The 14,061-nt window shown below is 43.9% G+C and overlaps 1 long non-coding RNA gene across 1 annotated transcript; it reads right to left on the reverse strand.

Moving 5' to 3' along the window:
• Positions 1–4,699: 4,699 nt before the first annotated feature.
• On the reverse strand, positions 4,700–13,860 carry LOC141985527 (uncharacterized). Its single transcript, XR_012638953.1, has 3 exons — positions 13,761–13,860; positions 7,947–8,022; positions 4,700–5,191 (listed from the first exon to the last, which is right to left on the reverse strand). It is a non-coding gene; the product is annotated as an uncharacterized LOC141985527 (long non-coding RNA).
• Positions 13,861–14,061: the final 201 nt, after the last annotated feature.

Raw genomic sequence — 14,061 nt, forward strand, 5'->3', positions numbered from 1 at the left:
GTGTACAGTGCCGAGTACAATGGGGTACTGGCCCATGAGTTGGGCTCCTAGGAACTACCATAATACAATAACTACTACTGCTATTAATAAATGAAACTGAAAGGCAACAACTTGTAAATGAATAAAAGAAAACACTTTTCTACACAAGGGATGACCCACCCGTGGAACTCATTGCCATAAAATATTTTAAAAGGTTTAGACACGTAGGGTCCAATTATCCACTAGTGTACATGGGCAGAATGCCTTTGAAGTCAATGAATCTGTGCTGATTTACACCAGTAGAGGATTTTAATATCCCCAGTTACACTAGATAGGGTTAAAAAATGTTCAAAGGGATATAAACTGTCATGCTTCAGGGTGTAAGCCAGCTACCAACTCTTGGGGTTAGAAAGAACTTGTGCCCTTTGGGCAGGTTATTCCATAATTGTGCACTGCAAGGTTTCTTGCACCATCCTCTCAGAGCACTTCATGCTGACCACTGTCAGACATAGGATTCTCGAGTAGATGGACCAGGAGTCTGATCCAGTGGAGCAATTCCCACAGTCCTAGAGCTTGTAATTCTACTCTTAGATCCACTCAGCATGCCAACCTAACCTATTAGATGTGCTGGTGTCAGCATTTTTATAGTGAGCTATGGTTTTATAGCAGAGGTGGGCAAACTATGGGCTGCAGGACGGTTCTGCCCAGCCCCTGAGCTCCTGGCCTGGGAGGCTAGTCCCCGGCCCCTCCCCAGTTGTTCCCCCTCCCCCCACAGCCTCAGCGTGCCACGCCGCCGGCACAACCCTCTGGGTGGCTGGGCAGCGCAGTTGCAGAGCTGTGGCCTGACCCGGTGCTCTGGGTGGCACAGTAAGGAGGCAGGGAGCGGGGGTGAGGGGGGTTGGATACAGGGCAGGGGAGTTTGGGGTGGTGGTCAGGGGGCTGGGGTGTAGATAGGGGTCGGGGCGGTCAGAGGGCAGGAAACAGGGGGGTTGGATGGGGCAGGGGTCCAGGGGGCCCTCAGGAAGGAGGGGGGGGTTGGATGGGGCAACAGGGGGCAGTCAGAGGCAGGGTTTCCGGGGGCAGTCTGGGGGCAGGGAGAAGGGGTGGTTGGATGGGGCAGGGGTCCCGGGGGGCAAGTCAGGAATGAGAGGGGGGGTTGGATGGGGCGGCACGGGCAGTCAGGGGTTTATTTGGCTAACGGGCTCCCAAAGGACGTTTTTGAAGTCCCATTAGTTAGGGCTTTAAAAGCACTAGAAAATGGGTGGTATGGAGCAATCTTGCATTGGCAAGGGGATGGAATGGGGTGGTCAATTGGAAGGAAATATGGTCTTGTGATTATGGCACTCAGCTGTGATTCAAGTGACTTGGGTCACACTATCTTTATTAATGTTGGGCAAGTCAATTGATCTCCCTGTGTCTTAATTCACCATCTGTAAAATGGGGTTAGGACAACCTCGTCTGTCTAGTCTACGAGGACTGTAAGCTCTTCAGGGCAGGCACTGCTTCTTACCATGTATATGTACAGCGTCTATCACAAAAGGAGTACTGATTTTAGGGCTTGTCTACATGGCACAAATAAGTCTGGAATAAGGTGTTCCACAATAGCTCTTTCAGAATCGTTCCTGTGTGGGCACTCATATTCTGGAATGAGAGTGTCCACATGAGGAATTATTCTGGAATAGCTACAGTGCATTAAATTCACACTTTACCTTATTCCAGAAAAACTTCCCTATGTAGACAGGCCCTTAGCTGGGGTCTCGAGTTGTTAGTAATAGGCTGATCTAATAGGTCTTTTACATCTCTGGTTTTGAAAGCTAAGATTGGGGAATTAATTTCAGACAGGTTCAGCAAGGTCAGTAAAGAGCAAGGGTGTACTATGGTTGTGTGATGGATCCTAGTTTTTAAACCTACCCATTGGAGAAACGGTTAGATATCCAACATCCTGTAAAAGAAATTAGGCGGAGGGAATACAAGACGTGTATAGATCTGCTGACCCATTCTCAATCTCCAGTTCATGAAAATGCAATGGAAAGGGAAATTTAAGAGCCTGCCGTGCCATGGAAAGTTGACCCCAAAAGACTGGTGGAAACCAAATTCTATCAGGCTTCAGAATCTTTCTTTAATCACAAGGGGTAAAATTTTCAAAAGAACCTAAGAGACTTAGGAGCCAAAACCCCACTGATTTCCATTAAATACTCTGAGCACTTCTCTTTCTTATGCCAGTTAAACAAACACATCCCACTGTGTGCAGTCTGAGATTTCACTAGCTGTACCAGTGTTTCTCCTGTCCATTAATCTTGCCACTCTGTCTCTGGGTGTGTATGAAATGTGTGCTGTATGTTGCACTTTTGTCCATTAACAAATTGCTTTCTGATGTAGTTTTATAGATTTACACCTGATTTTCAGAGCTGCTGAGCAGTTCCCCAGGACCAAATAAAAACCAGTCCCTAAGCTCGGGTTTCTCAAAAGCATGCACTCAGTGAGCATTTTTGAAAACCCACTCATAAGCTGTATTGTTTAGCTGGTCACCGGTTTTTCACTGAAACATTTTTTTCCATGAGAAGTGAAAAATGTTAGTGAGAAATTTTCATTTTGGTAGCAATGTTCCAATTTTTCAATAGAAAATTGGAAACTAAGCACCATAAAATGTTGCCGGGTTTTTTCTCAGTAAAATAAATAAATAAAATCTTGGTCTCTGTTTTTCATCAAAAAACCCAAACGAACAAAAAATGTATGGGACAGTTAGAAAAAAAAAGATTTTTTTTACAAATTCTCATTAAAAATAATTGAGATTTTTTTTCAACCACATCTTGTCCATTGGAATAAGTCTGACAATCCTTGTCAATGACTGGTATTCAGCATTTCATGAACCTTAAAACTAAAAGCTTCATCCCAGCTCAGTCCCCATCTCTGTATATTACAAAGCATCTCCACACAATATGGTGTGTTTTTCAGGCTCTAACTAAGAAAGGCCCTGGTCAGGAAAGAGATGCAATACTAGAGCTGTGTAAGGAAGCTCAGACAGTGCCTCCTCATATCAGCCTTGCATAAAGTCAGTATATTCTTTCTCTCTCCCTTTCACAAGCACTAAATTCACGTGTAAATGAAGAAAATTACAGATGCCAGTCCATTTTCAATGTAATAAACAAGAACAAGAACTTATTAATCATTGTTGACCTTCACTACTCTTCAGGCAAGCATTGTCACTATGGGTAAGTTCAAGGAAAGAGCCACTGAAGACATTGTTAATTAAACAATCAGAGTGAATTTAAGAAACAAATGATAGTTCAATTAGGATTCCAATGGAAATATTTGAACGTCATCCAACAGCACCACATGATGGCATGCTGAGTAAGATATTGAACCATTTAGAAACATTAAGAAAAAGAGAGATTTTGGAAATATTATTTTGGGTTGTTTTTTTTTAAAACGACACAGGGAAGATAAACGCTAACTCTGCAGCATGTGTAAACGCATCCACTGATTGGAGGTATGTCAATTTTCACCAGCTGAGGATCTGGTTCTGGTACTGTACAGGGATATTTATACAGACTTACAGACAATATGTGTTCATGCTTAATTTTTGTTTTGGTGCTTTCCTAGACATGGAAGGATTTACTTGTTATCTATTTTTGAATATAAATGGTTAATATCCATGTTTATTTCCAAGTATTTATTTTTATTGACTTATATTTTTGTACTGTTTGCAAATAGCTTTTTTCCCCTAAATTCAGATTCTAGTTATTTGCTTAACATATGTGGAAGTGTAGAAGTCAAAATTCAAAGCTGATTCAGAAACAAAATATTTAATATTTAATAAAATATTTAATATTCACTTTTAAGCAGTGTCAGGCATCATGGAATACTGAGCTCTTTGCAAAAGACATACACCCAGATACATTATTATTAGCACTTGTACAGTCTGGTAAATTGTTTTATCATCTCTCCCACTGTAGATTTTTGTTTTTAATTAGGGACATTTTGTGCTGGTTTTGGGGAGGAGGAAAAAATAATTTTCAGTAGTCACTTATTAAAATCGCATCCTTATAACCCGAGTTATACTTTATACATTATACCATAAGCCATACATGCCTTGAGAATAAGGTAGACCACTCTGATGTGTGTATTACTGTGTAACTCTATTCCCCTTAGTCTTACTAAAGAACATAAAGTAGGTACAGAAGTGATCTATAGACTATAGGCAATGTTTAGTCGTCAGTGTTTTTAAGGGCTTGGCTGCTCACAAACGTAAAGTGGTTTAACTTAAACTAAACTGAAATAAAACTGGTTAAATCAAAATAAGCACTGGTTGAACATAATACCTTAAGTCGATTAGGAACAGGTTTAATCTAAACTGAAATAAGACACTTTTAAATTGAAATAGTGTCCACACAGGAGTTTGCACTGACTTAACTAAACCGATCCTAGTATAACCAGTTTCACTACCAGTTTCTACAACCAGTTTCACTGTGGTTTGTGTATAGACAAAGACTAATGCGTGTCTTTAAATAAGAAAGCAATAACATAAGAGGTCTGCGATTCGCTCACTGGAGCATAGGATGTTCCAGATCGCTCTGAGATTGCATGCTCATTGAAGAGCATTGTCATCCATATGACTTTAGAAAAACAAAATCTTGTAAAAAATGCACATGAACGTACACATGAGCACAGCAGAAAACTTTCAAGCTATGTATATTGTGGCATGAGGAGAAAAGCCTGGGGGAGGGAGGACCAGCAGATGGTGCGTATCGGGAGGCTGGTGTCAGGAGAAGAAAATGAACTCTGTGACCACCTGGACAGTGATGGGTGATGTATTGGATGACAGCTAGGGAAGATTTTGGTACTGCTGGGTTCTGGCACCGAGACTGGAAGTGAGCTTCGGAATGAATGCTTCCAGGCAGACGTGGCTTTCCATTGCATGGATGCCTTACAATCCATGTAGAAGTCATTCTGTTTACCTCCTTGTCCAGCAGCCACTGTAGGTTATCTTGAATGCTTTGTCTTAACCAGATCTTATACCTCCTTGGGTTGCTGAGCGGTTCAGCATTGATCTTGGTGCATTTCCTTTTTCTACTGGAGCCCACGGCACTGCTGGAAGAGGCTGGGTTGTCGCAAACATCATCTTGCCTTGCTATAGGAGTGCTGCTGCTTTTGTCACTGTCTTCCAAATCAGTGGCTAAAGACAGGAGAAAGGGCAGGGTGAGGGGGCGACCTTCGAAAATAAAATAAAAATACGTCATTTTTCAACATCGGAACAGCTGTGTATAATATTTAAGCCCATTATTTCCAGCATCCTAGAAGTACTTTTGCTGCTTTTCTGTCTTCACTTTAAAGGAAGGACTACACCATCATTCTTCCTCGGACCAGACTGACTTCTGAGAGATCCAAGGGAATCACGGTCATTATAAAATTGTTCCCCAGTTCACATATATTTTGCATCTATTGGATGGAACAGCCAGGTTACTATGACAAATCCTGCATTGATATCTGGCAAGCCCGGGCATGGAGGCAAAAATGCCTCACCAACATTGTTCCGTTGTGCACCTCTGTATTTTCAACTTCTTGGGTAATGGTATGTTTGTGGGGCAGTCACAGCCGTAAGAATACATTTGGACTGGAACCTGTAAAATGGCTTATCACCATACCTACGGGTGTGGATCAGAGAATGATGGCAGGACCTGGGGGGAGAGTAGCTTCTCCTTAGCTTGGTGCAAAAGAATTTGCCATGGAGACAGTTCGTGGTAGGGGAAAATGAAATTGAAGATCAACTATTATTTTCATTGGACGTTAGTGCTGTGACGCTGGCAGACCAGATGCCAGCTCATGCCAAGGCCGCTAGGCCTCAATTGAACACTGACGAATGCAGAGCTGGAAACCAGTCTGGCTCACCTGTGTGTTAGCGTTGTTAAAATAGATGTTAGGTTTACAAAAATGTGCTTAATGTTTAAACTTTAAGAAATGCTTGTAGGATGCTGCATGTATTAATCTCACTGAACATCTGTACCCCATGTTATCGGGTTATACTAAGTGTTTGCATTATAAACCTCTGTAACTGTGTAACTCACCAAACAGGAAAGAAGCATTAATTAACGTAAAGCCTGGCTTCCTATAGAAGGTGTTAGGTCCTGCACACAAGAAGGCCATTGTGAAACATTATAAATTGCTTATTATAGAAGCTTCTACCACCCTTTTGAAACCTAAGACTGTAACTTGTGTGTGTGTATGTTTACCTGCTTTACCCTTGTAAATAACTCATTTTCCTTTTCTAGTTAATAAATCTTTAGTTAATTTATTACAGGATTGGTTACAAGCATCGTCTTTGGTGAGAGATCGAAGGTGCAATTGACCAGGGGTAAGTGACTGGCCCTGTGGGACTGTGAGTAACCTGAATATTGTGATTTTTGGTGGAGGGGATCATCTATCACAAAGGCAAGCCTGCCTGAGTGGCAAGACAGGTCGGAGTACCCAAGGGGGCTGTCTGTGATGCTATGCTAAGGGTATTCGAGTGCCTGAGGAGTTCACACTTGGTTGATGAATCTAAGTATAGAACTCCCAACCAGTTTGGGTTTTGTGCCATGCTTCTTAACAGTCTCCTCTGAGGTTGGTACTCATGCTCCTGAGCCACTCCAGACAGCTTGACAGTGTCATTAGTGGGACTGGACTCAGCACAATGCTTTGTTTCATTGTTAAATGTATGGATCGCTAATTGTGTATACTGAGGTCCTCTTTTTTCTATTTCCTTAATCCCCTCTGATGTAGCTTCCAATTGCACTCTGCTGAACCTCCCCTCACCTACGTCCCTATGACCTCTTCCTTGCTAAGTCTAAGGGGTTCTTTGGTATTCATCTCTTTGATCTTTCTGTTGCCTTTGACACAATTATTTGATAATTGACTGATCGTTGAGTTCGTCTCTACTGTAGGCTTCTGTAGCTCTGCTTTTGTTCCTTCTTGTCCTTTCCTATGTCTAGGATTTCATTTACCACCTCCATGTGAATGATTCCCATCTCTTCCTCTGCCCCTATTCTTTCTCTAGGAGCCCAATGCAAGTTTTGCCATTAACTCAAATGGAAGCAGATCAGACCCCAACTGTCCTCTCTCACAATTCAATTTGGGTCCTGGACATCTTCTGGGTGTTCCGTTGCCATCTTAAACTCAGTGATCCTTAGCCCCTTACAGGCTGCTTCGGGCTCCTATGGTGGTGCAAATTAGGCTTCAAGACAGTTAAATTTGTTAAGGGATGATTCCTCCTGCATAAGGAGAACCTTCATCATGGAAGCCTGCTGTTGGGCTCATAAGCCAGCACCATTCCTGATGTTGGGGGAAGAATATGAAAAGGAACGTCTCATGGTCCCGGCTACTACCAGATGCTACATGGTCCCGTGGGTCTGTTGAGAGCTGGGTGCAAAGTAGAACCTCTCTGAGCCTTGTTTCCCTGAGTGTGCAGTTTGGGGCACTGGGCTCCTTCCGGGTGCTGTTCCATTCCACGCCTGTCTGGAAAAATCTGCACATTCAGTAAGAAATTCCACTCAATTTGTTATCCATGCATGCTCAGTAGAATGGTGAGTGATTGCAACTCAGTTTATACACAAGCGCACATCAAGCCAATACAAAAGTAGAGCTCTAGTTTTGTAAATATTGTAGGTCCTGCTGTAATTTTCAGGTAAAAGATAGTGCATTTGCCTAAAACATATCTTTGAAAAACCTTATTTGGTTGAATCATATTGGATTTCACAAAATCTCTGAAAGAGATACAAAACATTTTAAAACGTGCCAAAAACGTTTTAATAATTGACTCCCTGTCTCTGCTTTCTTCGTGCACCTGATACTTATTCTCCGATATTTCAATGCTCCATTAATATATAAAGATTAAATAAGTGAAATATAAGTTGCTTGGATAATTCTTGGATAGTCAAAAATGGGTTCAAATGACAAACAAAAAATTAACAAGAGGTTGAAACCTAACTTACCACAGCCAACATCACAGTGCGACTCAGCTATTTCGTGGCAAGGTTCGTCCAAGATTTAGCAATGTTCAAAATCTTCCTGATGGAAAAACCAGACAGCATTTTAACAGGCATTGGTTCTCATAGAAGTGATGTCTCAAATGTCAAATCCTGAATTTAGAAAATGAGCTACCAAAAGTGTCCATTGAAACAAGTCAGATGAAAGTGAAATTTTTTCCCTGAATGGATGATTGTGAAGAAAAACTGGATGGCCTGGAAACCGGATTAAAGAGAAATAAACTTTGGACTCTGGACATGACAGAGGATTTGGGAGGTGAAGATGCCACAATTGTCTTACAAAAATGCTCTCAGGCTTCCTCAAGTTAGAGTCACAGCTCTCTCCAAATGGTATAGAGTGTGCACAAAGAGTACTTCTACAAGGCGGGAGCATAAGAAACCCGGGGTAACATTTTCAAAACCATCCATGTACCTAAGTCCTATTTTCAAAAGTGACTTAGGCCTAGATCCCCATAGGTATTTAGGCACTTAACTCCCATGGATTTCAATAATAGGCACCTCAATACCGTTGATCTGGGCCCCAAGTGCCTACATCACTTTTGAATATGGGACTCAGGCTCCTAAGTCATTTGAAATTTTTACCCCAGGACTTTAATATTAAAGCAGTTGAAATATAATGAAGCTATTCCTGATTAATGCAGCTGGAGAACAAGGTGAGTGAAATTATAGTGGTATCATGATTTCAGTCATTCACCTCATACTCGGTCAGACCAATCGTCCATCTAGCCAAGTTTCCTGTTTTCCAACAGTGGCCAATGCCAGATGCTTCAGAGGGATGAACAGAACAGGGCAATTGTCAAATGATCCATCCTCTGTGGTCCACTTCTGGTAATCCAAGGCTAGGAACACCTAGAGCATAGGGTTTTATGCTTACTATCTTGGCTCATAGCCATTGATGAACCTATCCTCCATGAACTTATTTAGTTCTTTTCTGAACCCAGTTATAGTTTTGGCCTTCACAACATCCCCTGGAAATGAGTTCCACAGGTTGACCGTGCATTGTATAAAGAAGTACTTCCTTTTGTTTGTTTTAAACCTTTCATTGGGTGACCCTTGGTTCTTGTGTTACATGAAGGGGTAAATAATACTTCCCTATTCACAGTCTCCACACCAGTCAAGATTTTATAGACCTCTATTATACCCCCTCTTAGTCATCTTTTTTTTTTAGCTGAATTGTGACCCGAGGTGCCTAGGGTAGCCCACACTGAAAATGCAAAGGGCAGGGCTGGGCAGGCTGCAAAAAGGAGAGCAGATTCTCCCAAAACTGGAGGTTAACACTGAAGTTAGACTCCCGACCAGTCACAAACTGTACTCCTGATTCCCCATGCTGGTTATCAAGAAGCTGAAAAAAGAAATCACACATCCCCCTTTATTGCACTCCAGTTCTTTGGTTCCCAGTTATCACATAGATCCAGTAAAGTGAGAAGTTATTTAAAAACTCTGCTCAAATATATGAAGTGTTCTTCTGATCCCCAGAGAACCAGCCACATTACCAGGTCAATATTAATTTGGATCTTACCCAGAATACCACGCAATCCTTTAGTATCTAAAACTAAAGGTTTATTATAAAAGAAAAGAACATGAAGACAGTTGTTAAATGGTCCAAGCAATCAGATACATATATCAAACTTCAGAGTCCATATATCAGATTCTTTGCAGTGTTAGTGAGTTTGCTGGCTTGAAAGTCCCTTTGGAACAGATCCACAGCTAGACTGGGTCATTCAGTCCTTTGTTCAATGCTTCAGTTTGTAGAAAAGTTCCTCCAGAGGTAGGAAGCAGGATTGAAGACAAAATGGAGAAGATGTGGCTGACTTTTTTAGCCTTTGCCATGCGGTTTGTACTTCCTTTGTCCCAAACTCACAGGTTGTAGGTTGGAGGAGGATACACTGGATTTCTCCATACAAAGCAAAGAGGTGGAATCCCCACTTTATGATCAAGAGTTCAGCCTTAATCAGGGAGTCATGACTGGCACCTCTGTGACGGGGCCAGCGCTGGAAGTCTTTAGCTTTTGCTCTGTTTTCACTCAGGGAAAATTCTTATTAGGCTGAAATCTGAGAGGTACTCGCATATTTTGGGATTTCGTCCAATTACTTCCTTTGGAGTTTTGCCTGAATAATGATTTTTGCTCATCTATTAGAGTGAGTCCTTACTTGGGAGAAGACTTTAGGATTTGGCCCTTCCTGTGTAAATAACACTTACCTGAGTGTAATAATTTTGCATTGACAACTTATGTGTTTATCTGTGTATAAAAACTCCACACCAATAACCGAGGTGCTCATGCTACTCATAGCTATTGCTTCCAGCTGTCTGAAGACAAACGACAGGGCATCAGTTATATGCTGCCTCATTTTTAAGGCCAGCTGAGGTGTAAGAATGTTATTTTTAAATGAAAGCTGAGATTCTGCTGTCATCACATGACTCCAGAAGCTGGGGCCATAGGCACATGTCTATGATGCCAATGCCTTAAGGGGGTCCTGCCTGGGTCTACAGGGCTGGAGCCTCCCAGCGCTGCGGAGCTGTAGATTCCATAGGGAAAGTCTTCCTTCATTCCAGAGAATCAAGAACTGGAGTCATCTTCACAGACAGCACTGGCCTCTGTATTGTTCATCTGCCCCCATCTCCTTCTGGACAGCTTCAACCTACAGTGCTTCCCACCTGGATCTCCACATGGACATCCTGAAGGGGGCAGCTTGGTGGGAAGTGGCCAGTTGTTCCCAACTCTCCTAACAAACCTTCTCTGGCAAAACTCCACTGAGATCTGTCCCCAGTGCAGGAGCCCGTGTAGAGTTCCAGGGAGGAAGGTGTGGTACTGTACTATTAATATCATTTATTGGTATCCCTGAAGTGCCTCGGAGCCCCAGTCACGGTCCAGGGCTCCACTGTGCTAGGCACGGAACAAATGCAGAACGGAAAAACAGCCCTTTCTAGAGGGGCAGGGGGAGATCTGCCTGCAGAGGAATCCCTTCTGCATATGTATCTGGAGGGGACACTTTTGCCCAGCTATGCCCTGACTCCTCCCACACGTATGCAGGCCACCCTCCTTTTTCTGAGGTTGCAGATCTTTTGGCTGGGACAATTTTAACGGTGTGAGAATGGCAGCCAGCACCCCAAGATGAGGTTTTAGCTTGGGCTTAAGCTTTGGAGTCTTTGTAGAGAGCTGCTACGCTTTTCGGCAAGTGAGTGATGGGAGCATATGACCTTAAGGGTATGTCTACATTGCAATAGGGGGTGGACAAGAGCGACAGGGGATGGATCACTTGATGATTGTCTGTTCTGTTCATTCCTTCTGGGGCACCTGACACGGGCTACTGTTGGAAGACAGGACACTGGGCTGGCTGGACCTTTGGTCTGACCCCGTATGGCCGTTCTTATGTTAATAAAACACGGAGTCACAGAGCCCAGGCTCCAGCCTGAGGAGGAATGTCCATCCGCAGATATCTGCTTTATATCTGTGGACCATTTTTGTGGACCGTGGATGGATGCAGATCCAAATTTTATATATAAAGCCCTGCAAATCTGCAGATATCCGCTTTATATCCATGGATCATTTTTGCAGATTCGATGCAGATACAAATTTTGTATCTGTGCAGGGTTCTATGAATGTCTACACTGTCATGTTACAGCCCGAGTCCTGCGAGTTCTAGTCAGCTGGTCTGGGCCCGCTGGGGACTCAGTTTATTGCAGCATTGACATATCCTAGGTGGCCTATATCTCAAGAAACCCACTGCTCTTATCTTCCCTTTGGTAAGACATTCACTATAAGTAAGTGATGAAAAGCATTAGGGATGCTTCTCTGTGTAGCAAACAGGAGTGCTCTCCTGTCTCCAGTTCAATTTGCTCCTGCATTTGTGTCTCTCCTAAGCTAGGGAAAACACAAACACAGGTGTATATTTTTATTATTAATTATTTTGAGCACAGCAGCATCTAGGGACCTTAGCAGAGATCAGGTCCCACTATGCTAGGTACTGTATGCACATGTAGTCCTGCCCCAAAGATCTTACAGTCTAAATAGATAAGGCAGACAAAAGGAGCATTATTAATCCTGTTTCACAGATGGGAAGTGGAGGCCCAGAGAGATTAAGTGATTTGTCCAAAGTCATTGCAGGAGCCTGTGCAGTGCTTAATTTGTGCCAGGGCTAAGCCCCGGCACCTCTGGGCTTGTCAGTTCAGAGCCCTGGCACCTCTGGGCTGGCTGCATCAGTTATGAATGTACAAAAATTACAAATTAAGCACATGGCCTGAAACTGAACCCAGGTTTTCTGAGTCCCCAGTTCCATGCCCCCTAATCACATGACCAACCTTCCAGTCTCCATTTTTAATCTTTACCATAAAAATGGCAGGGAGGGGAATAAATAATTGTTATTCTTTAAAAGGAAAAATAGAAAAGTTTATTAAAAAAAAACAACCTTTCCCTCCAATGCTGAATAAATGTTTAAAATATTGTTACTCTGTCTTCTCTTTTGTTAGTCTGAAATGAGTGGAGGTAGATTGCAAACTACAAAGCTCTTAAACCTGACATCGCTGGAGCAGACAGCTTCTCTCTCCCTGTAACCAGCTAGAAACTGTTAATTGGTTTTTATGAGATTTTATTCAGACTGGAAACAAGAGGCAGCGTTGAATGATGTAGTATTCTATATGGTGGAACCCGCCGGTTTCCTATTGGACTCAGAATCCAGGTAACATCTCTAACTAAAGTGATGTGTTTTCTAAATCTAAACCATGTATATTTAACCTTCAGTGAATCGTGAAAGCACCAGGGGGATGGCTTTAAAATCAATTTAAGGCAGAGAGAGAGGTGGATGAACATTTATTAACATCTAATCGTGTTAAGACTTTCTACACCATATGTCTGAGCAACAGCACATGTGAAATGTGTACTAATTACCACGGCTTGTGTCGTGTGTGTATATTTTATATGCAGTCCCTGACCTTTTTGTTAATAACTTCACATTATATTCATTGACCTGAAGCAAATTGAATTCAGTGGCACTCACTCAAGAATTGAATTACACAGTCTTCTTAATTGGGCTCTGATTTAAATGTGAAAAAGTAACAGTTTACCACCTGTATTTTTTTTTCCCTTAAGAAATTCCTTGAGGGTGCGGGGGGGTGAGTTCAGAACGACCACAGGAAGTTAAGAGTTTTCTGATCACCACCAGAAAAGTGCGATCAGACCCCCCCCCCAAAAGAGGGGGAAACGTTTTTATTCTTTCCCGTCTAAGACAATGGTGAATGTTACTAAATGCACCAAACTCTTCTCCTGTTCCTTTGGTTTCATTTCAGACAGGGCACCCCCCGCCCCGCCTTTGCCGAGGGCCAAGCCCTATTACCGACCACAAGCATCTCAGGCCAGCCGCGGAGAGCTGGCCTCCTGGCCGAGGGCGAGTCGGGGGCCCATTGCTCCCGGGGACCGCTCATTCATCCCCGGGAGGAGCCGGGCCCGCGATCCGGGAGCTGGAGGCGGGCTGGGACGTCCCCTCGGCTTTTCTCCCTGCCCTGCCGAGGGGCTGGCCCCAACGCTGCGCCGCGGGGCCCGGCTCTCGACTTTTACCGCGGCCCATTGAAACCTGCGCGTGTCCTTAGCGCCCCGGGCCGGGCTCGAACCGGCGTCGACGAGGGTTCCCGGGGCGCTGGCGCACCGCCTGGCATTTTCTGTGAGCGCGCCCGTGACAGCGCGTCCCGCACAAACCGCCTGGCTGCCGCCGGGAGCGTTCGCGCTCGGGTCCCCTCCCCCTGCAGACTAATAAACCCAGAAATTACCACTGCCTCCCGGCCGAATCTGCGCTAGGCGGAAATAATGATATCAGCGCCCTGCTAATCTCCTCGCCTCGCCGCTTGGCCCCGGCCTATTGAGTCACCTGTCAGGCTCCGCTTTGATGAGGCGAATGCAATCTCGCCGCCGTAATGACAATGGGGCCGCTTTCGCGTTTGGAAATGATTGCGGGAAGGGTTCGCTTTGCTCGGGCTTGGCCAGCCACCCGGGCCGGCGGCTGCAGCCCCGGGCAGGGCGGAAGGAGGCTGGCTGGATCAAAGGGAGCCGGCCACGTTATTAGCCAGGCGA

The sequence above is a fragment of the Natator depressus genome, chromosome 3, assembly GCF_965152275.1.
Source record: "Natator depressus isolate rNatDep1 chromosome 3, rNatDep2.hap1, whole genome shotgun sequence".
Lineage (NCBI taxonomy): Eukaryota > Metazoa > Chordata > Testudines > Cheloniidae > Natator > Natator depressus.